Source organism: Anabrus simplex, chromosome 1 (genome assembly GCF_040414725.1).
Source record: "Anabrus simplex isolate iqAnaSimp1 chromosome 1, ASM4041472v1, whole genome shotgun sequence".
NCBI classification, from domain to species: domain Eukaryota; kingdom Metazoa; phylum Arthropoda; class Insecta; order Orthoptera; family Tettigoniidae; genus Anabrus; species Anabrus simplex.
This window is the reverse complement of record NC_090265.1, coordinates 1,149,561,683-1,149,584,569: the sequence shown is the minus strand read 5'-3', so window position 1 is coordinate 1,149,584,569 and position 22,887 is coordinate 1,149,561,683. Positions and strand designations below refer to the sequence as shown.

The following is a 22,887-nucleotide window of genomic DNA, read 5'->3' as shown; positions in this document are numbered from 1 at the left end:
TAAAAATAACGTTACTTCACTATTTAATCATGAAATAAATACAAACTCTAGCACAAAACAGCGGCAACCTGTCACGCGAAAATTTATGAGGGATTCTGTGTTGCTATTATAGTCTTGAGACAGGCTGGAGCGCAGTGCGCAGGTTATTCACGCGCAACCACACTACAAGCCTCCTGGTGCCAACGCTTCTCCTTGACCCACTAACTGAACCCTAGAGGTATAAGAGGGGCTGATGACCTAGCTGTTAGGCCTCTTTAAATAATAATAATAATAATAATAATAATAATAATAATAATAATAATAATAATAATAATAATAATAATAATCATCATCATCAGTATGAGAATTAAAACTGAGTCACTGTAAAACTCAGATTTGTCACAATTTTCTGTGTTGGTATTGGCCGGCTAGGATTGCCACCTCCTTTGAAAATGAGTTTAAAATCCTCATGGAGTGTGTCAGGTACCTTTCAATTAGTCACAGGGTGATTAATCTCATCATACCTTCGGGAATGTGTGGGATGCTAGACGCCTGTATGACCATTTTGTTATCCCCTAACCAACTGTCACTTTACAAGCCGGACCTAACCAAGCCAGACCAATAGTTATTTCACTAGCCTAGTCTTGGAACTTGTTCGTAAGTTGGCAGCCTTGCATAGACCGCTGTGACATCGTCTGAGCCAAGCCGTGTTGAATTCTAACCTCTGTGACATTCTCCGAGCTGCGCCGTGTCAGATCTCTAACCTAAACCTATCGTCTTTGAAGGGGGTATGGAATCTTAACCAAAATGCAGGGCATAGCCATATTATCAACATATCATTAATTTGCAATAAGAGAACTGACTTTACAGGGTTTCAGTTATTACGAGATGTAAAGGAAAGTGATACGAAACTGCGTAAAAGTTACGCACACCGTTTACATCGTGTATATCATGGTTGGAATTTTTTATTTTTTGCTATCTGCTTTACTTCGCACCAACACAGATAGGTCTTATAATGATGATGGGGCCGGAAAGGCTTAGGAATGGGAGGGAAACAGCCGAAGACTTAATAAGATACAACCCAAGCATTTGCCTGGTGTGAAAATGGGAAACCACGAAAAACCATCTTCAGAGCTGCCGACAGTGGGACTCGAACCTACAATCTCCCGGATGCAAGCTCACAGCCGCGTGCCCCTCACCGCACGGCCAACTCGCCCGGCGGAATATTTTGATGCCGTTACATATAGTATGAGCATGTCTTGCTCCATAACTAAAAGGTGAGTGCGTGCTTGCCTTAAATCCAAGGGGTCCCTATCGGGTGGGGGATTTTTACCTTCCTTGGTTAATTTTGAAGGTTTAGGGGCTGTGTGAGTGTGTGCCATCTTCAACTAGAATTTATCATAGGTAGGGCTACGTTTTCATGGACGTGCTGATTGCCTCTCACACGTCAACTCGAAAGACCTGCACCAGGCCTCTCTGGAGGTCACACGCCATTTTTATGAGATTTACATAAAGCAAAATGTCCAAATACAATACCCACATTTTATTATTCTATATCCTCCTATTTTTTATGGTACCCTCATTTATTGTTTTCCCATATCACAGTCATTTTGCCCTTCCCCCTTGAAAAATGATGCATTGAGGTTTTACTGTACATCATTACCAAACACTGATACAAAAGTTAAGTAACTATAGTTAGAAATATAGTACTTGCCCCGATGATTAAGGCTATTTTCATATCTGAAACACTTTTTAAGGGAATCACATTTTGAAAATTCAAAATTGGGCCAGATTTGTACAATCCAACTTTTCAAATAAGTAAAATATCTATTGAGAATATATTTTGAATGCAAATCAAATCCTAACATAGTAAATTAAATGAAGTGACACTTCTGGAACATCATGACAAAAAACTGGAACACTAAACAACAATTTACGGTTCTAATTTAATAATATAAACATCAAATCGGTTTTCCCCTCCAATGTTCGAAATAATCTTTTACATTCTATAATTTTCAGTAACATTGCTTTTTAAACACAATGAATGCATTTGTTTCTTCTCTATTGGAATGCCACATCATTGCAAGTCTTACCTTTCATCAACCTTACTCTGCATACCTTCACTAGATGTCTGTTCAAAGTCTGTTGCTTATTTGTGACATCTTTTGAGAGCTTCATGACATCTCTTAGCTTTGCGGCCTTTATAATATTATTATTATTATTGTTATTATTATTATTATGTCCCACTAACTACTTTCTCGGTTTTTGGAGAGTTGCCTTTATATGTAGAATGTGTGAATAGAGGCTCAGAAGGGATTTACCTCAGATTTCAAACTAAATGATCTTAGGTTGTTGATAGAAACACTGGCCTCTGGTAGCAATTGAAAACAAATCGTCTATATTTTGTGATCATGAACTTGACACCTTCAGCACTTTTTGCTACAATACTATGTCTGAAGAAGGGTTCCAATGCTTTGAATAATAATTGATCATGAATCCTTTCACTGCCACTGTTGTGAATTTTGTTGATATTACATCATCTATACACTCCTCAGGGCTTTCAACACATGAAAGTTTTCTCTGCATACGCTCTACGACACCAAGTGCCGGTCACATGGCAGATAACTGTGTCTGAGTTCTGGAAAGGAATGTGCAATTTCTTCAAACCTGCTATTGATGAACAGACTATTCCAAAATCATATCAGTGTGATGTTCATATTCTGTCCATGGCAACCATCTGTGAATACTAGAAGGTTTTCCACACTGTTGTTCAAAAAATTCCCGAAATTTCTGAAACAATTTTATTAGCCCGTTTTCTTTGTGTCACTAGGAGTGGACATGGAATATTTTGTTTAGAATCAAAACAAAGTACATCAACTGCCTCATCTGCCTCAATAATGGCTTCTGCTTCTTTCAGCTTATCATGAAATACATGAACTGTACGTTTGTAGCTTGTAAGATCATGTTCAAGCCATGCCTTAACTGTTATACTAACTTCTAGCCGGATTTTTACTTTCAGGTCTTCACATGTTGACCAGACGTCACTTCTAGGCTAGCCGAATGGGTAGTTGATGCAGTTTTGGGATTTTGCTTCTTTGCCGTAAGTTCATTGAAGACTTCCAGGAAAATGGAAAAATATCTAGTTTTCAATATTGTGCCCGTTCGCATCTCGTAGACCATTTACAAAATGGCGGCGTAGGAAGGTATGGCCCATGCGATCTATTAAGGCAATGAACTTCTCATTAATACGGCATATAGGAGACCATGCACGTCACGGAACGGACTGATTTGGAAGACACTGCAGGACAGTAGAGGCGCAGTTGGATTGTTTTATAAAAAAATATAGCAGCGGACTAATTGTTAAAAAAATATACTCTTAAAATTTCAACGGCAGAAGAAAGACGCAAGCACAAGCTAAGCTTTACATCTGAAGATTATCCTAAACTTCTGAAGAAGATATTGACTATTTTACGATCGACGATCAAATCTGACAAAATAATTCACCGGCGTACATTATAAAAGAGACGAGATATTATAAAAATAAGTAAATCGCGGTGAGATACACCTGACTTGGATCCGGTGAGCAACCACTCTGCGATTGAAGAGAAAGGACTCACCATATTGGAGGACCGATAATTTTGTATGGGAAGAAAGTTACCCCTGTTGTTATAAACTTAATACATATATACGGAGAACTTATCCCAACCGAAGAAAATTTCGTCGTTAAGAATAAGCAGTAGAACAATGGAATATATCATGATTGATTGCTCCGCAAAAGGAATTTTCTACGCTGTCTGCAGATTTGGAATGATGACTGCTTGCTAAATCTACATGATGGACTGAACTGGGGATAGGCATCGGCCAGCCAGAGGACCAGACGATGAGGATAGGCATTGGCCAGCCAGAGGACCAGACGATGAGGATAGGCATTGGCCAGCCAGAGGACCAGACGATGAGGATAGGCATCGGCCAGCCAGAGGACCAGACGATGAGGATAGGCATCGGCCAGCCAGAGGACCAGCCGATGAGGACTGGCCCAGCCAGCCATATGACCAACCGATGACCGGGAAGAAGTTATCCAACCGGAGATCCAGATCCTAACAGAGGGTCTAACCACAATCAAGGAATGGAGCGACAACCAGACCAAACATAACATCTGACGAGCTAAGTCCATACATTTTTTTAGTAGAGTAGTTTCTTGCAATCTACACCCTCACTCTAACTTCGGCATGTGCTGATTAATTGGTGATATTTATGAATTAATTAAGAATGTGTGTGAATCATAAAGTGAAGTGTGAGATATTTAAGGCTATAAGATAAGATGGCAGTGTAGAATTAGAATTCTATTAGATCATATACATGCTACCGCACTTGCATACATACAGTAGAAACTAGCATGAGTAAATAAAAGAAGTGTTACTTGTGAAGATCTAATAGCAATGAGTCTATACAACTAGTGAAACTTCGATTAATCTCGTATTACTTGTACAATGATTACGTCACGAATTTACCTGCGCGACACAGATGAATATAGTAAAGTTACGTATTCCTTTCTTTATAGAAAGAGGGCATTGAATTCTAACTGTTGTTTAAAGATAAGAGGTTATTAAAATGCGTTTATTATAAGGCAATTCTAAAATGTTTGGCATATAGCTTTAAGTGTAATCGGCTATATGCGTACGGCAATTAATATGCCGGTGGTATGATAATGTATATTGGAATGGTGTTAAAATATGGTTATTTCTCGGAGTATATTAAGGAATATTTGAAATGCAGATGTTTGTTTATGTTCTGCGGTATGAGAAAGAATTGCTATTCGCCGAGGAAACGTTGCGTTAGATTAACATGAGGTGAGTTTCTGTGTCATATGGAAAGAATACGTCACAAGAGTGAACATCGCGCAGATGACCATTTTAAGGTAAGATTGACATGTATTATGGTAGAATTGTGAATCGTGACAGTTTTTATCGGACATTGGTAAATGGTATGTACCGAATACAAGAGAGTTCTTTAACATACGGTTTAACTAGGCTCATGACTAAGTACACATGTGATATTCTTTGGTGCGGTGACATTTCAATATAATACGTATTAATTTCATTCTGTACTGACCATACGAGTTGAGTAGCTCGTACCCATGAGAGATATTGAGTAATAGCAGATAGCTAAAGCACATTGAGCCGTTGATGGAGGAGTGTGTGGATCGGAAACTACTTAAACAGATAGATGTTCATTTCTTTTCACGCAGATATGATTTGAGTTGAAGTGTTTAAAATATAAAGAATAGGAAAATGGTTAGTTAGGAGCCATATGTCGTAGGCTCTAGGGAGGTATTGTCTTAGCCCGTAAGTTGTTATTTATGCATATTCAAGATGAAGGACCAAAAAATCAGAGTTCAGATTTATGAATGGAAAATTTGGAGAGCAGTTTTACGATTTCATACTCATGCAAGAGTTTGTTTGGGAGATACATACGCAAAGATATGATCAGATTTACATTCGCAATCTGACTTCATCCCATTTAATTTTTATTACGTTTCAATTTAGCAAACCATCCATTTTTATCACAGTGAACTGACCTAAATGTGGTGAGAATAATTAATATAATTATCGTGACAGTATTCACATCGAGTATTTATATGGAGACCGTGATTGCTCAGTGATCTCTTAAATATAATTAGAGTAAATCAAATACACTTCCGAACATGGCTACGAGTATAGAAGTAAATAGCTAATATGAACTTGCACATTGAATGAGAATGAGTGTAAATAATTTAAAATCTTAATTATTTTACTTTTATTTGAGCCAGCGCTGACTCTAATCCTTTATACATAAATGTTATTAAGATAATACTACCCAGAATTCACATTAACTTTGCATTGAACATGATTTATTCAATAAATTTTCTTATACTTTTCTTTTAGAAAGTGCCTGTGTTATGAATTCCTTTTGGGTAACGGCTAGTTTGTAAGTTAGCTAATAAGTTTTGTAGATATAAGTAACTGATGAGTTTGACAAAAGAGAGAGATTCTTTTTGAGGTTTTCGGCCCCAGGTCCTTACTTGAGCGAATAGGTTTCCCCATGATGTGTGTCTCAGCAGACCGAGTCTCTTCCGAAACCACGTAAAAAACAAACACATATTTTATGAGCGATAGATAGAATACCCTGAGAAGAAATCGAGTTACCGGGAGAACTTTGCACTGACCGCTTGACTGTCGGGTGCAATATGATACCCGATTTTCTGCACTGCATCTATGGTTTTCCTTCTTGGCCTTGTGTGGTGTTTTTTTTGCAAGTTTTTTTTGGACCTTTCCTGCATACTTGAGATCAGAAATCAGAGTAAATACAAACATCAACAATATCAATATTCAAAAGAGTGCATTATTGTAGTAGAGTATTACTAGTATGAAACATATCCCAGCTGACATAAGGGCCCAAATATGAACTCAAAAAAAGCCATAGTGTGTTCTAGCTTTTTAACAGAAGTTCTATGCTTTTAGTGATAGGAGGAAGCATTTTTCAAGCTTGTTAATATATACTGTAAAGTTCTTTTCAACAAACTATATATTAGGGAACAATTCCTTAGTAATGAGCCGACTGTTATTTATTTAAAAAACCTCTACCGTAAATAATGCTATTAACATTTTGCAACAATTGTGATCACAACTCGTAAATAGTTTTTAGTTTAAAACAAAGTCTTGTCTTCATGAGTGCCAGTAATGGTGGCACGCTTGAAGTAATTCCTGTAGTTATTTATATGGACCCTGTTGTACTATATTTTTCTCTAAGCTGCTTATATGTATGGGATTAGCTAAGATATGTCTTTGTGATTATTTGTGTATTTTGATTTGAAGTAGAAGTTTGGTGGAAGTGCTGTCTTTCTGCCTGGCACAACTCAGCCTATTTAGTTCTGACATTCTTTTCTGTTCATTTCATTCTTCTTTATCAATCTAGCAACACACAATAGTGTAGGCTATAAGTTATATATTTTAATTTAACCATTTTTAATCACACACAGTAAAATTTTCGCATAAAATTGACACTGCACTGCAGTGTTAAAATGTTCTTTTATGCAGTTATTCATCCTGTCTTTACATGTGCTTCACATTTATGAGTCATAAATTTTTCTAGGAGAATTTCATTATGGAAGTACTCGACTTGTTGGAAAATGATGAGCTTTCCGACGTAGAAAAGGTATTCATCGAGCATCCAAATGCTGCAGTTTTGCCCAACAAAGACAGTGGGGATGAAGATGGAGGTGGCTTCACCGACAATTTATCCGGCAGCTTCGAGTAAACGCAGAATTAGTGACCTGTGAAATGCCAACTGACCATCAAAACTTTGAAGATATGCCTGTTGAAGTGGATCAAGCTGAGCTGGTACAAGTAAGACCCAGAAAGGTACCTAAAATTCCTCCAAAATGGGAAAAGTAAAACCACAGCCCACGTTAAGGAATATTTCCCAACAGTGACTTCGTCGAACTTCGAGAAAAATAGTGTGCTGAACAGTTTGAGTCAATTTTTACAGATGGCATTTTTGATCACTTACTTTCTGAATCTAACAAATACGTCCTTCCCCGAATATTACTCGGCAAGAAATGAAAGTTTTCATTGCAACCTTGATTTTATCTCTATACAATACCGTTCCTACAGAGATCATATTGGGAGGATGCGTGTGATATGCACCATTCTGTGGTGGCAAGTGCTATGTGACGAAACAGGTTTTTTGAAATTTGCCGTTTCATTCACTGTGCTGATAACACAAACCCAAATTTCAACGACAAAATGTGGAAGCTGAAACCTCTGCTTGACCTTCTACATACTTGTTTCATGGAAAACTTTCGAGCTGAGAAGCACTTGCCATATGATAGTGTATGGTGCCATATTTCGGGAGGCATTCCTGAAAACAATTTATAAGAGGAAAACCTATTCGTTTTGGTTTCAAGGTATGGTGTCTAAACACTTGTCATGGATTATCTTCTAGAACCATCATCATCATCATCATCATCATCATCATTTCCCTTTATCCAGCTGTAGCCGGGTAGGGGCAAATATGGTTCCTCTCCACTTTCTTCGGTCTTTCCACCACTCCTCCAACACTGTGTCCCAGTCCAGGTTCCTTTCTATAATACTGTGTTGGATTGTATCCTTCCATCTCAATTGTGGTCGTCCACAGCCTCACCTCTTTTGGCATTCTTTCGTCACGTATTCACACTTATCTGCCCAAACCATTTTAGTCGATTCTTCTCTATTCTATCATTAATTTTTTCCACTCCAATTTCTTCCCGGATTTTCTCGTTCCTTATTTTGTCTCTTCTACTCTTCTGTATCATACTCCTCAAGAACTTCATTTCGGCCACCTGTATTTGACTCTCATTCTTCTTAGTCATTGTCCAAGTTTCTGCTCCGTAAGTTGTTATGGGTACGTAATACATCTTGTACATAGTATCCTTTGTTTCCATTGGCATATCTTTGTCCCATAACATGTTTCTTACACTATGATAGAAACAACCTCCAGCTTGAATCTTCTTATTAATCTCAGCATCCAGTCGAGCATTCTCCATTAATTCACTTTCCAGGTATTTGAATGTTTCCACTACTTCGAGAGGCTTGTCTGCATGTCTAATCTGACCTTTCCCTTCTTTCTCCCCTCTAGTCATAACAAGAGTTTTACTCTTTTCTACACTTATTTTCAATCCACATTCTTCGATCTTCCCATTCACCACATTCTACTGTTCTTAAACCTTCCTGTCGTCTTCTCCCCAAATCACAATATCACCTGCAAATACATCATGTTCATTTCTCTTCCTCCATATGCTGCTTTAGCTGTTCTCATGATGTCATCTATTACTATTGTAAACAGGATTGGTGATAGAACACTTTGCTGTCTCAGCCCACTAGTTATTTTGAACAAACTTGTCCTGCCAACTTGTGTTTGCACCCAACTACAACATTCCTTATACAATGCCATGATCATTTTTATTAATAGCTGTCCAATTCCTTTTTGCACCAGACTGTCCCAAACTTAAGTCCTGGGGACACTGTCATATGCCTTTTCAATGTCAATGAATGTACTCCCATTATTTTTCCATTAGTTATCTCATAATGAAAATGGGCTCTATTGTTGACTTTCCAGTTCTGAAACCAAACTGATTTTCCCATATCTGATTCTCAACCCTCAACCTTAATCTACTTTCGAGTATCCTTTCCATTATCTTAGCAATATGGGATATTAGAGTAATTCCCCTGTAGTTTTTCAAAACTTTATCTTCTTTCTTGAAAATTGGGATGATTATTCCTTTTTGCCAATCCTCAGGGACCTCCTTATTCTCCCAGACATTCCTGAGAACCCGATATGTCCATTGCAGGCCTACAGCTCCAGCTGCCTTTATCATCTCCACTGAAATTTCATCTATTCTAGCAGTTTTTCCATTCTTCATCTTTCTTACTGCAGAGGTGCCAACCTTTGAAGTTGGTTATCAGTAATCCCATTTTTAACTCGCGCAGATTCCCCCCCCCCCCCCAAAAAAAAAACGTTTACAAGTCAAATCCAAAGCACCCCGTTTGCCCTTTCCTACAGCAATCTATTCTAAAGTATATCATATTACACAATAAAATTTTCTCATTACCTGTTAGTTCTGCGACAAAAAATTCTTTGTAGCTTCTTTCGCACCCAGCAGCTGCTTTTCGGTGTAGGTTTTCTTGTAACATACTTCCCCCTGAGACGACATTTTCGTCTTCATAACCATAAGTGATTCCAGTGTAGATGTACTTAATGTAGGCCTGAATACTGTCTGATTTTTCCTAACAACACTGAAAACTCTTTCTGTGGGAGAGTTACTATGAGGTACACTTAGTACTGCAAATACAACATTACTTATGGTTTTACACTTAATTGTCCACTTTCATTGTTAAGCTCTGCAATGTTGCCTCAATTCACATCAATGTTTGGTCCATGTACAATATATTCCGGGAAAGTATCATACCGGTAAACTGCAAATTCCTCCTCAAGTTTGTCATGTTCACTTTCTTTGACCAAATTTGGGAATCTTCGAACAAAGTATTCAAGAGATGAATAGGAAACCTTCATTTTGAGAGAGATGTCTACAACTTCGGCATGAAGAAGAAATTCATCATCAAGGGGAAATTTCCTGGTAATGTAACTGCAAGCTGCCATATAAAACTCTCTTACAGAATTATAAAACAATTCTTCATCACAGTCATTATCTTTCAAGTATGCCCTAGCTTTTGCTCCAATAACCAAGTCCTCATTGGTTTTCTGGTATTTCCTCCTCTTGAATTCAACACTCAAAATGGAGGTAGATTCTGAATGAAGAGAACATGGCTGAACAAATCTGACCAATAGGTCAGTTAAAAGACCAAAGTTACCTCCTAAGAAGACTTATGGCTGGAGCATCTTGTTGCAGAAATATATTCACAGAGTTAAAAACAGGAAGTGTACTCTGAAGAAAGTAGCAAAACAGTTTTGTGTGTGGGTCTTATATAAAAGATTTCACAGTTTCAAACTGCTTGGTGGTCTCATTTTTATGGCGGGTCTCACTACAAAACATGAGTGTCAAAGCTTCCCACTGCTCAAGAACTCTATCAATAGACTGAAGAAGCGAGAGCCAACGGGTACTAACATATTTCAAAATTTTGTGACCCTCTGTGCCACAAACAGCCCGATAAATTTTCAACGTGTTTTGCCTTTTAGAACTCTTATCAAGATAGTAATATAACTAAACCAAAAAGTTCTCTACATTGACTGGCAACTGGGCTGCTGCTTGTTGTGCACAGATGTGTATGAGATGACATGAACCCAGGACATAAACAGAAGAATGCCTGTCCTTCACAAATTTGGCAACAACTTTATTTGCCCCTATCATTGTGTATGCATTGTCAGATGAAAAAGAAACACAATTTTCCCATGGAATGGCTAAAGAAGACGATTCACTATTAATAACAGAGAAAATTCCCCCACCGGTATTGTCGGTACTCTCTAACAATGACAATAGAAGAGTTGATATTTGACCTCTCTGAGCATTAAAGAAAGAGACAACTATAGAATAAAGTTTAACTGCATTTGAATCCGTACTAACATCAGTAGCCACGGTAAAAGGTGTCATTTGCAAAAGTTCACTTATTCCCTTTTTTGCCTTAGATGCCGTGTATTGAACTAAAGCAGAGGTTTCAGTTCTTGCACAGCCATATTTCTGAGATATTTTAGAGTTGGGGGAACATTGATCTAAACAAATTTCCAGCGTGGTCTGAAACTGATAACGGAATATTATGCTCCAAAAGAAATGATGTGAACAATAATTCGGCATTTGTCACCGCAGTTTCATTACTTTTTACGAAGAATGATGAAACAGACTGGTTTTGTAATTTTGATTCACCGTATGTGTGATGTTTTTTGGATTCTATGTGTCTTCTGCAATCATCTCGCCCACCGTGAGCCACAGAGAAATCACACGAACTCTCACTGCAGAACACGTGGTTTTCACTAACACGTGAGGCAAGTAAGCATGGCCATTCCTTTGTGTAACCGTCTCGATATTTCTGTAACACTGCTGTCTTCTTGGAAGAAGATGCAATTTGACAATTGCTCCGCTTCATTTCACAAAACCAATCACTACTTTTCGAATCAATGTCTAGGATAATTAGAACTGAAATGCGCTAAATATACTATTCTTTCTACGCACACGACAGAGAGCCGAAAGCGTGCACTGGAGAACAGCAGAGCAAGGAGTAGCGAGTAGCAAGGAGTAGAGTAGAGCCAGGGTTGCCAACTCCTAGATACTCATTATCACCAGATATAGATGTGAAAAACACCCGAAATCTCCAGATCTGGATTTGAAAACTCTATAAATTCTCCAGATGTAGTAAGATAATGCATTAAATTTACACTTACCTCCTTTCAGTTGTGCTGTTCTGCCTCTAAAGTTTAGTAAGTCTAATGGTGTCCTCTTGTAAAGATAGGTCTAGCCTATATTATAGCCATATGATCAACTGAATACAAGTCACACTCAAACACTAGCACTATTATAATAATAAAATGTTCACTGAGTGTTATCAATTGTCGTAATCCTAACATAAGTGTATTAAATTGCAAACTATATACACAAATTAAAAACTGTACTATATTTGTTTATTTATGGCTGATCTGTATAAGTTGAGCGTACTTGACCCGGATAGTTGTATGACTCTTATGTGCTTATTTTCTGCAGTACTTCTTTCGGTAGATCGTATGTAAAACAGCATTTCCCTGTCCTATTCAATCCAAATTTTACACACAAGACCGAATGGAGAGTTTGTATTGAAATTTTATTTCTCAGTTTATTTTTAGTTATATTGACTTGGCTGAACACTCGTTCTACATCCGCATTAGAATGAGGAAGTACGAGAGTCGATATAGCTAAATTTGCAAGTTCGCTGAAAGGTTTTTCACCAGTTGAATCCCTATACATATCAACTTCTGCCCAAAATTTCACAGTGTCCTTAACTTCAGTCCACTGGATATGATGCAGATTTCTCCACTGGTTTTCTACTTTCGCAATAACATTATTGTCAGCATAAAAGAGTTGTGCTATATCAATAATTTGCAACTTAAAAGGCCTTAAACAATTTTCGGGTGAAAAGAGAGACATTTTTTCAAGGATCCCTATATTTTCAGGTAATCTTTGCCTCGATTGTTGAGTAAGTTCAACAATGAATTGCACGCATCTATCGCGTAGTTGTTTCTGTTGGTCTTCAGAAAGCGAGGACGATGATACCTTAGTTTCGAAATCATAACCTAGATAGGGCTTTGGGTCCAGATGATTATTAATTTCTGTTTTCAGGACATCTACTTTGACAGTGGGCAGTAGAACCTTGGTGCATAATGACTTAATGAGAAGGATTAGGTCAACTAATAATTTTGTAGGATCTTAGTTTCGAGTTTCGAACTTCTTATTTATGGTCTGCACTTCAACCAAAATTGGCTTCAGAAAAGACAAGTACAAGTAATTCTGAGGGTCGCTATACATTGAATATAAAATATCGGCTGTATAACAGCGATCTTTAAGACGAGCGATTTCAAAGTGTGTTTTTAACTCGGTCCACTGTTGCATTATTCTTGTCACTGCACTTTCGATGGACAGCCACCGAGTTTGGCTTAACTGTACTAATTTCAGGGGAGAGTCGCCTTCATTTATTGCCTCTTATAGTTCTTTGTATACAACCTGCCGTAGAGATGATTGTGAAAACCAATTGGAACTTTCCCTCATGAGGAAATCTAAGTTCCTCGGTAAACACCCTGAAGCATGTGAAACTGCCAATTGTAGAGAGTGACAAACGCATCTGATTAATTGTTGATTTGGCACTTTAGCCTTTAACTTTACATACACGCCATGATTTATGCCTACCATAACGGACGCATTGTCTGTTCCTATTGCTTTTAATTTAGTCAAATCCAAACCTTTATTACACAGACATTTCTCCAAAGCCTCAACTATAGCATCAGCTGTACATTCGGACAACTCTACTAACTGTAGATATGGCACGACAATCTCTCTTTTTCTTTTTGAATAGTATCTTATAACAATGCCTAGTAACTTGCTAACCGAAATATCACGTTGAAGGTTAGGTCAAATGTTCCACCTTTACAATACTAAGATTCTTTATTAACTAAATATTTACATGATTTTTAATTATATCGGGACATGTTTCGTCTACCTTGTAGACATCATCAGCCATAAAAACTTTTGAGAAAAAGCTACAAGGACAAGGACAAAGTAACACATTAAAATAATTCGGATAACCGAATATGTCATTTAAAATGGTGAAGAATTCAGAACTGTTTTGAGCACAGCACTTAAGAATATCGTTGACATTAAAATTAAAATTGTCCACATGGGATGATACAGTAAAAACTTGCCTTAAAATTCTTCCTTTTTGTGTGATGTGTTAATATATAATATTCTGTTATGTCGTGAAGGCTTGATAATGAATTGCACAATGTTCATTCCAATAGGATAATAACGATGTATAACGATGTATAACGATGTATAAGAAATACAGCGAGCATATTGGTGTAGTATTGGCATTTCCTGTTGAGAAGTTAGGTGGAAAATTTGAACGTGATGACGTAATGTGGAATGTGCAGTAGAGGGCCCTAGAATAAGAAAGATAGCTGTTGTTGGTGTTAAAATAGGCAAGTTTTTGTGTCTTGAGATGTAAAGTAATGAAAATGAGAAGTGCGGCACATCTGATTACTTACGTTCTCGCCTGTCTGACAGCGATTAGTTCAGTGTGGAAGCCTGTGGTTGACTGAGAGCGAACTATGGAGGTCGTGTGTGAAGGGAGCCACCATGAGGGGAAATTAGGGGAAGGTTAGGATCAGTAGGCGGGAAGCCGTCACATGGAAGCTTGTTTTGGATTTGTTAAAGTAAGAACTATTGAGCAATGCCTCAAAAATTACGTTCGCAGTTTCGGAAATTTCATTTAAATTGTGAAAAGGATTGCATTTATGATCTATATTAATATAGATGTTTTCTAAAACATTGAGTAAAGTGCTTTTATTATGAAAATAAAGAATTTTTAAGTCCTGTTCTATGGAAGTGAAGGAATGATTGGATTCTGTCATGTGAGTACTCATGGCGGAGTACCTTCTATGTTTAGCGGCGTTGATATGTTCCTTATATCTAACTGAAAAGCCTCTTCCGGTTTGCCCAATGTAGCTCGCGGAACATTGGTTACACTTTAACTTATAAACGCCTGACCTATTATATTTATTCGTAGTGTTGTTAATTTTATGTTGGTTGTAAAAAAGATTAGTATTATTGTTGACTGTTTTAAAAGCAATGTTGATCTTATGTTTCTTGAGGGTGTTGGTGATATCATAAATCTTACTATTTGTATAAGTGAAAGTGGCATATTTGTCTGTTTTTCTTTTTGTTTCTCTAAGTAAAGTTAACACCAACAACAGCTATCTTTCTTATTCTAGGGCCCTCTACTGCACATTCCACATTACGTCATCACGTTCAAATTTTCCACCTAACTTCTCAACAGGAAATGCCAATACTACACCAATATGCTCGCTGTATTTCTTATACATCGTTATACATCGTTATTATCCTATTGGAATGAACATTGTGCAATTCATTATCAAGCCTTCACGACATAACAGAATATTATATATTAACACATCACACAAAAAGGAAGAATTTTAAGGCAAGTTTTTACTGTATCATCCCATGTGGACAATTTTAATTTTAATGTCAACGATATTCTTAAGTGCTGTGCTCAAAACAGTTCTGAATTCTTCACCATTTTAAATGACATATTCGGTTATCCGAATTATTTTAATGTGTTACTTTGTCCTTGTCCTTGTAGCTTTTTCTCAAAAGTTTTTATGGCTGATGATGTCTACAAGGTAGACGAAACAGGTCCCGATATAATTAAAAATCATGTAAATATTTAGTTAATAAAGAATCTTAGTATTGTAAAGGTGGAACATTTGACCTAACCTTCAACGTATACTTACGACAATACGGGATTTATAATGAAGTTTATTTTATGTAACCGAAATATCATTCGTTTCATCCAACAACAAACTATAACCGATTTCACTTTCATGTAAATCATCTATCAAGTCTTTTTCAAAATGAGGAGCTAAGACGTTTTGTATTATAGCAGTGCATTTTGCACGATGCAACTTCAAATTATGGTCAACCACTTGAACCGAGCAATGTTCTGCTACGAAAAGTGCCGTTCTTCCTTCCACTAAATTTGTCTCAATATTAACTGGTTTAAAATTTAAAGTTTTCTGCCTATTAGAACTAAAGGGTTCGGCTGCCTTGAGGTGTTTAGCAGTGTTCCTATGTTTTTCAATATCTCCTAATTTAGCAGCTAGTTGAGTTTTACAGTATTTGCAAAAGCCTTTTGTGGCATTTCCTTCTACTTTTAGTAACCACTTATTATACTTATCATCCTTAAGCCATTCGTCTCTAAATCGCTGTTTATACTGAGGTTTCCGCATGGTTGCCAACTACACTAACTCTGTAATTAACACATTTAACATAAATTAAGAAGTAGACACTACCACACAATTACAACTCAAAAGTCCAGCGCACTATCTTTAATCACACAGCGACATTGGCACTGGAGCTGGGCTCCTCGCATGATTCATTCTAACTTTTCCAGTTACAACTGTTACAAGTAAGAATGATGTCGACCGCGCTATTATTCACCTTAATAATAAGATCAATAATGCACGGAAATACAACATTGATGCTGTTAAAAATCCAGTGCTCTTGCTCACACGCGACAATGGCGCTGGTTTTATTGTCAACTTGACAATGTCCAAGCGAGTCGCTTACGTAAACATGTTAAGATCATATTTTATATGATAGGTCATAATATTTTACAAAGTTATACGTCTCATGACCGTAGTTCTTTTTTAAATTGACATTTTATTATAAAATCACCAAATATGTCGCCAAATTTTAAAGAAAAACACCATATTTTCGACTTGTCGCAAAATTCAAATTTTGTCGCCATACGCCTTCCTGAAAACACCAGATCTGGTGACAAAATCACCAGATTGGCAACCCTGAGTAGAGCCTACCTCACGGCAGACTTGATACGTCATTGGCGTGTCATTCTACCTAAGAGAGCAGCGTATATCTATGTAGCTGGCCGTGATTTCACAACGCTCGTGGGAAACAAAAGGAAGTGACGACCAAATAACTGCCAAATATGTTTAGTAGTCAACGTACAAACATTGAAACGAGGAGGGTTGACCAGTAAAGCTCCAAGAGATTGAACACTTTTTACTTCTTTCCTTTTTTCGCAGAAATTAATTTTTATCGTGACAAGGTTGCTTTTCCGTTATAATTTCCCCTTCGACCGAATTGCCGTAATCGTGAAGTGAAATCTGTAATCATTACACAATCCATAATAGTTGGCACCTCTGTTACTGCCATTTCAATTTCATTCATTGTAATTTCTTTATCCATTTCTTCATCAACTAATTGCCTTTCCTGGTCGCCCATTGAATGACTGTCATCCGTTCTTATGTTCAACAGCTTCTGAAAATACTCTCTCCACCTATTTCTTATTTCTTCTGGCTTTGTTAATATTATGCCACCTTCATCCTTCACAAATCTGGCGTTTACTTGATCTCTCTGTTTGTTTCTTAAGATACCACACAGTAATTTCTTGCTGCCCTGCACATCATCTCTCAATTTCTGTGTGAATAAGGCCCAGCTTTTCCTCTACTACTTTCTTGGCCAAATTCTTTGCCTCCACATATTTTCTTCTACTTTCTTCAGTCTTAGATGTTTTCCATTATTTCCATGCCATTTTCATTTCCTTCACTTTAATCTTTACTCTATGATTCCACCAGTGTGTCTCTTTGTCTTTCACATTTCCTGATGTTCTACAACATACCTTTTCTGCACATCCAACCAGTGCTTCCTTAAATCTTTTCCATTCATCTTCAACATTCCCCACTTCTGTCTTGGGTACCAAGGGTATTATTTGTCTTTGAAATTCTTCTTGTATGCTTTTCTCCTTCAACTTCCATACTTTAATTCTTTTCTCTCTTCTTAATAGGGGTTTTTCAATCTTTCCGACTTTCAGTTTTCCTATCACAACTCTAACTCCACCAAAGGCTTCTTCAGGCATGGCTGTTACATCTAAAAGGTTCTTCCGGTGTTCTTTCTCTATGATTATATAATCAATCATGGTCTTTGTTTGCCTGTCTCCCCAACCATACCTTGTAATTTTCTGCCTTGTTCTTCCTAAACCAGGTGTTTCCAACAATCATTTGATTCCTCATGCAAAAATCCACCAACAACTCGCCTTCTGGATTTACATTTCCATATCCAAAGGGCCCTACATCATCTTCCTTTCCTTGTCTTTCCATTCCAACTTGTGCATTTAGATATCCCATCAATAGCACTCCCTTATCTTCTATCTGTCTCTCCACTTCCTCTAAGAAGTCCTCTAGATGTTCATCTATGCAACCAGTTTGTGGGGCATACAACTGAAATAGATCTTTCACGCCATTTTCAAACTGGAGCATCATCATCATCATCCTATCGCTGACGTATTTTGTATATTCCACATATTCTTGGATTTCTTTTCTAAGTATGATGGCCACTCCATTTTTCGCTTCAGGTCCTCCGCTGTAATATAGCCTGTATCCTCCTCTCAGAGGAATCTCCCCTGTACCCCTCTTCTTGGTATCGCACAGTCCAAGTATGGCTAAATCTGTTTCTATCATGAAGTCAACCAGTTCTTCTGTCTTTCCTGTCAGAGTCAGTACATTTACTGTTGCAATCTTGATGTAGTTTAGTGCTGGTTGCCCATTTATCATAGTTCCCCCAGCACCTGAAGAGCTGCACGTCGCTTTTAGCAGGGGATGCCCTAATCTTTTCCGATGCACCATATCTGCTTTATCCATATACACTATTGTTACGATGGGCTCGCCACACCCAAAGGCATTTTATACCTACTGCCAGGTTCAAAATTAGGCCACCCCTAACATGGAGACACACGCCTTTCATAGCCGCTCATCTGGAGTACAGACGCTACGGGTTTGCCCCTTCCGCAATCTCCACCGTACCGAAGTCCACCTTCTCCGTTGTAAATGCTGTTGAGTTCTTCACTCGTAACTCTGAGCTGGGACCCATACCAGATGTTACACACCAGGTCAGTGTGCTCTGGGACTCACATAGGCAGGGGTGCCACTCCCTGGGTAGGGCTGCCTCTGAAGAGGGTCCCTATCTGCTACTATATCAAGGAAACAATCCTAACGCGAACTCCCAGTATGAAGCAGAATTAGGGAAGTGCGCAACGCCCTTGTAACAACGCTGGATAATTTTCAACCAGATCTGAAAAATGTGCCCTTCAAATTATACTTCGCAATCTCTTCACTGGAATGGGATTGCTAACACATCTTGGTGCCTGGGGATACGGTGCTACAGGCACACTTCAAGAAAATTGCATTCCTATCATTCCTTCCGCTACCACGAAGAAAGAAAAACGGGGTACATATGATTACCTAAAGAGCTTGGAGGAAGGTGATAAGGTTTGCTGTTGGGTGGATAATTCAGTAGTGACCGTAGCATCTACATTTTATGGAGTGCACCCTGAAAAACGGGTATCTCATTATGTGAAGGAAAAAGGACAGGCTAGAGGTGGAAAAGTCTGAATGTCTCAGCCACACATGACTTCTCAGTACAATATGGGTATGGGAGGTACTGATCGTATGGGCTATAACTCGACAGATGCGCGAGTTGGAATACGAGGAAAAAGGTGGTGGTGGGCAATATTTGCCTGGCTCATTGATCTAGGAATGCACAATATATTGCAGCTGAAAAACATGCCTGGAGAAGGTATTTCTCACATTTATTTTCAACGAACAATTGTCCAGACTTATCTCACACGCTACAAAGCATGGACATAATGCAGTGCAGGAACTTCAGTACGATGGAATGTATCACTGACCACCTACAATTCCAGGAGTGAAGAGAAGAAGATGCGTGTCAGAAAACTGCCTTGCTAGGCCTAGAACCCAGTGTACTAAGTGCAATGTAGGTTTTTATATATATACTGTTTTACTGATTATTATATGCACAAATGTAGTAAGTAATGTGTAGTTGTCTTTCAGAACATCACAGTCAGTGCAGAACTCATACCATCAGTAGAGTTTGTGATTTTTAGCATTTGCGATAAATGCGAAATACGTCGAAACTTTGTCAGTGTATGTGCCTTCATCTTATATGACCCGTATGAGTGGTTTTTCAGCGATTTTGAATTAGCGATAAAATGCGAAATTGGTTCAAAATGCAAAATTATGCAATTTATGCGAAATAGATGCTAAACTCGCAGTTTTATACGAAATAAACGTATCTTTTAAAAAACAATGCATTTTTCTTAAAAATAAGATATAATGTTATTTATTTCAGGAGAAAGAATTATTACGGCGCCCATTGCGATCGTAAGGCGGTAACATACTTTGACGGACACTTCCGTTCTGCTGCACGGAATATTTATAAGTTCATTATCACGGTTAGCTGGTCAGAGAGATTTATTCTGTTTGTTTTGCAGCCTACCTGATTGATGTCAGATGATACCTGAAGCTATTTTCTCTGTGTACATAGTAACTCTGAGCTGAAGTACGGAAAATAAAAAGCACCTTAGTTTGCCGCTCGTTGTAAACAATCATGGCGGCATCCAAGCGTGGCATGGATGAGGTTATTCGTAACTGGCTTGAAAATAGTGATGTTGAAAGTAGAAATAATTCTTTGGAGAGTGAAAATACTTCTTCTTCAAATGACAGTGATAGTGATTCTGAATTCAGTTCCGAGATGATAGTGCCAATTGAAACTACGTGACAAAACCAGAATACAACAAGGGCGGATGAAAAGTCTAGTAAAATGATACTTGGAATTATGATCTTGTTGACAATAAGCCTGTTTCTGTAACATGCAAACCACTTTCTGAAATTCACTCTATAGTGAGGAGGGGGTTGGGAAATAATCCGAAAGAAATGAACGTACGGAATGAATTTCTAACCCAACAGCTCTGGGATCATGTTACTAAGGAAACCAATGCCTATGCCTCTATATTTCTTGCTAATTTATCTGCTTCCCTTGAAACTAGTAATACTTACGAACAAAAACATTAGTTTCCTTTTACTATAGACGAGCTAAAAGCTCACTTTGCTCTGTGTATTCTTATGTATGTGATTAGTCAAATTTATGTTAAAGTGATGAAAAAATACATACAGTGGCTCAAAAAAGTATTGGTCTGTCGAGACATGCTACATGTGAGGACGGGAAATCAAAGGGAATGATGATCAAAACTGGCATATACTAGTATACTTTATTACTTATCATCTTGTGTAACATGTACATTGTGGACATAATGCAATCCATGTAACTAAAACACCATAACTTAAAACAACCACTCTCACTTGCCACCAAAAAAGTATTGGTCTGAATTAACATAACACAGTTTCTTGATCCTTTGTGAACGTTTCAGTACTTTATAGGCCCTCCTTTCCTCTTTATAATCTCAGCTAACCTATTTGGCATCGATCGTACCAAGGTTTCCGTAGTTTCCTTTGGTATGTTATTCCATTCGGCGAGTAAGGCTTATTTCAGGTCAGCTTTGTTTGATATTGCATGTTTTCTGGAGTTTTGCTGCAAAGAGTGCCACAAATTCTAGACGGGTTTGATGTTGGGAGATTGTGGTGGAGTTTCCATCCAACGTGGTGTATTATATAACAGCCATAGCTTCGTGTTCAGGGCTGTGTGTTTGGGGTGGTTATCTTGCTTAAACGTACACTTTGCTAAGAGTCCCAATTTTTGTCCACTTGATGGAAGATGTGTCTTCAGGATGTTAGTGGATGGATGTTTTGTGATCCATAGTCCCTTCAATAAAGGTTAATACACCTACACCATTCGCACTCATTCAACCCCACGCCATCAGGGAACCCCCTCCATGTTTCACAGTGGCTGTCAGGTTCTTCCCTTCAAGTTCAGAAAGCGTCTTCCTCTACACAGTCACCCGTCTGTTTGATCTGAAGAGGGTAAATTTACACTCATCGGTAAAAACGACTGTTTTTCAATCCTCATAGCTGTCATTTCTGTGCTCTTTAGCGTACGTAAGTCGCTTCTTCCTGTTAGCCTTACTGATGTACGGGTTTCTTTGGGCTGTTCTGCCCTCATATCCTCTTTTGCGTAGCACATTTCGGATGGTTTCAGATGACACTTGCACTCCTACATCCTGTTATAACGCAGCTGCTATCTTCGGCGCTCTTAGCTAAGGATTTTGGGCCACTGTACACACAATTTGCCGTTTTGTCTTGTACCGATAACTTTGAGAGGCGACCACTTCTTGGTCTATTTTCTATTGTCTTTGTTCTTTTCTACTTGTACACAATATTTCTAACAGGTGTAACAGCTCTTCCAATAATTTCACTTATGTCTTTGAAAAATTTACTTTTTGAAACAGTCGCACTACAATCCTCCTTTCTTCCAAGGTTGTTTCTTTCATTTTCCTTCCCATTGCTAGCTGAACACAGAAACAGTGCTGAATATTACCTTCCAGCATGTCAGCACAGACACGATGAGCCCGAGTTGTGGCATACAGCACTGTCACGATGATATTGTTTACTAGACCAATACTTCTTTGGTGTGTAATGACGCACACCGGTGTATTACTGGTCCGTTTGCAAACAGCGTGAATCTCCTTGGCTCCATATTCAACCTACTGATATACTTGACTGTCCTACATATACGTGTAATTCCATTATATGGACCATTATTTGTCCTATACTGTTCCGTTCATACCACGGCTATGGGCAGACCAAAACTTTCTTGAGCCACTGTAAATGGTATACAAGGGAATATTTCCTTTCGCAAGTAATGGTGGGCCAAAGGGTTAAATCATTCAATGTGTGGTATACCTTTCACTGGCCAAAGAGCACTGCAAAGAACAATCAATCAAACAGCAAATACACTTTCAAACACACACATTCATTCTTTTTGTGTTGACCCTTGATCATAGCTGGTTATTCTTGACATTGGTGTTGAGCAGTAGTTACTATTTTAAAGTATGGTAGCGATTTATTTTATTGTCTGGTAGCCATGGGTAGAAGCGAAGTGACGATCAAACAGCATGCCGAGAGTCACAAATCGGGACATTTTTATGTAAGCGATACAGATAGGCCATTATTGATGTGCCGACTTTGCAATCAAAGACTTGAAGAAAAAAATGTTTTGCAGTCTTTCCTTTGCCTCGGCAGCACTGCTGTGCATTTGGGCCCTCCACGAACAGTGTTGATGTAGAATTTTTTTTAGCAAGTACAAGATAATTGTAACACATAGGCAGTCTCGAATGAAGGAGGACACCG

General features: G+C 38.1%; 1 protein-coding gene across 4 annotated transcripts in view; it reads right to left on the bottom strand.

The window, feature by feature from the left end:
• The window catches only part of LOC136858113 (protein PRRC2C), a 708,190-nt gene that overhangs the window by 89,185 nt on the left and 596,118 nt on the right, over positions 1-22,887 (bottom strand). The window lies entirely within an intron of this gene.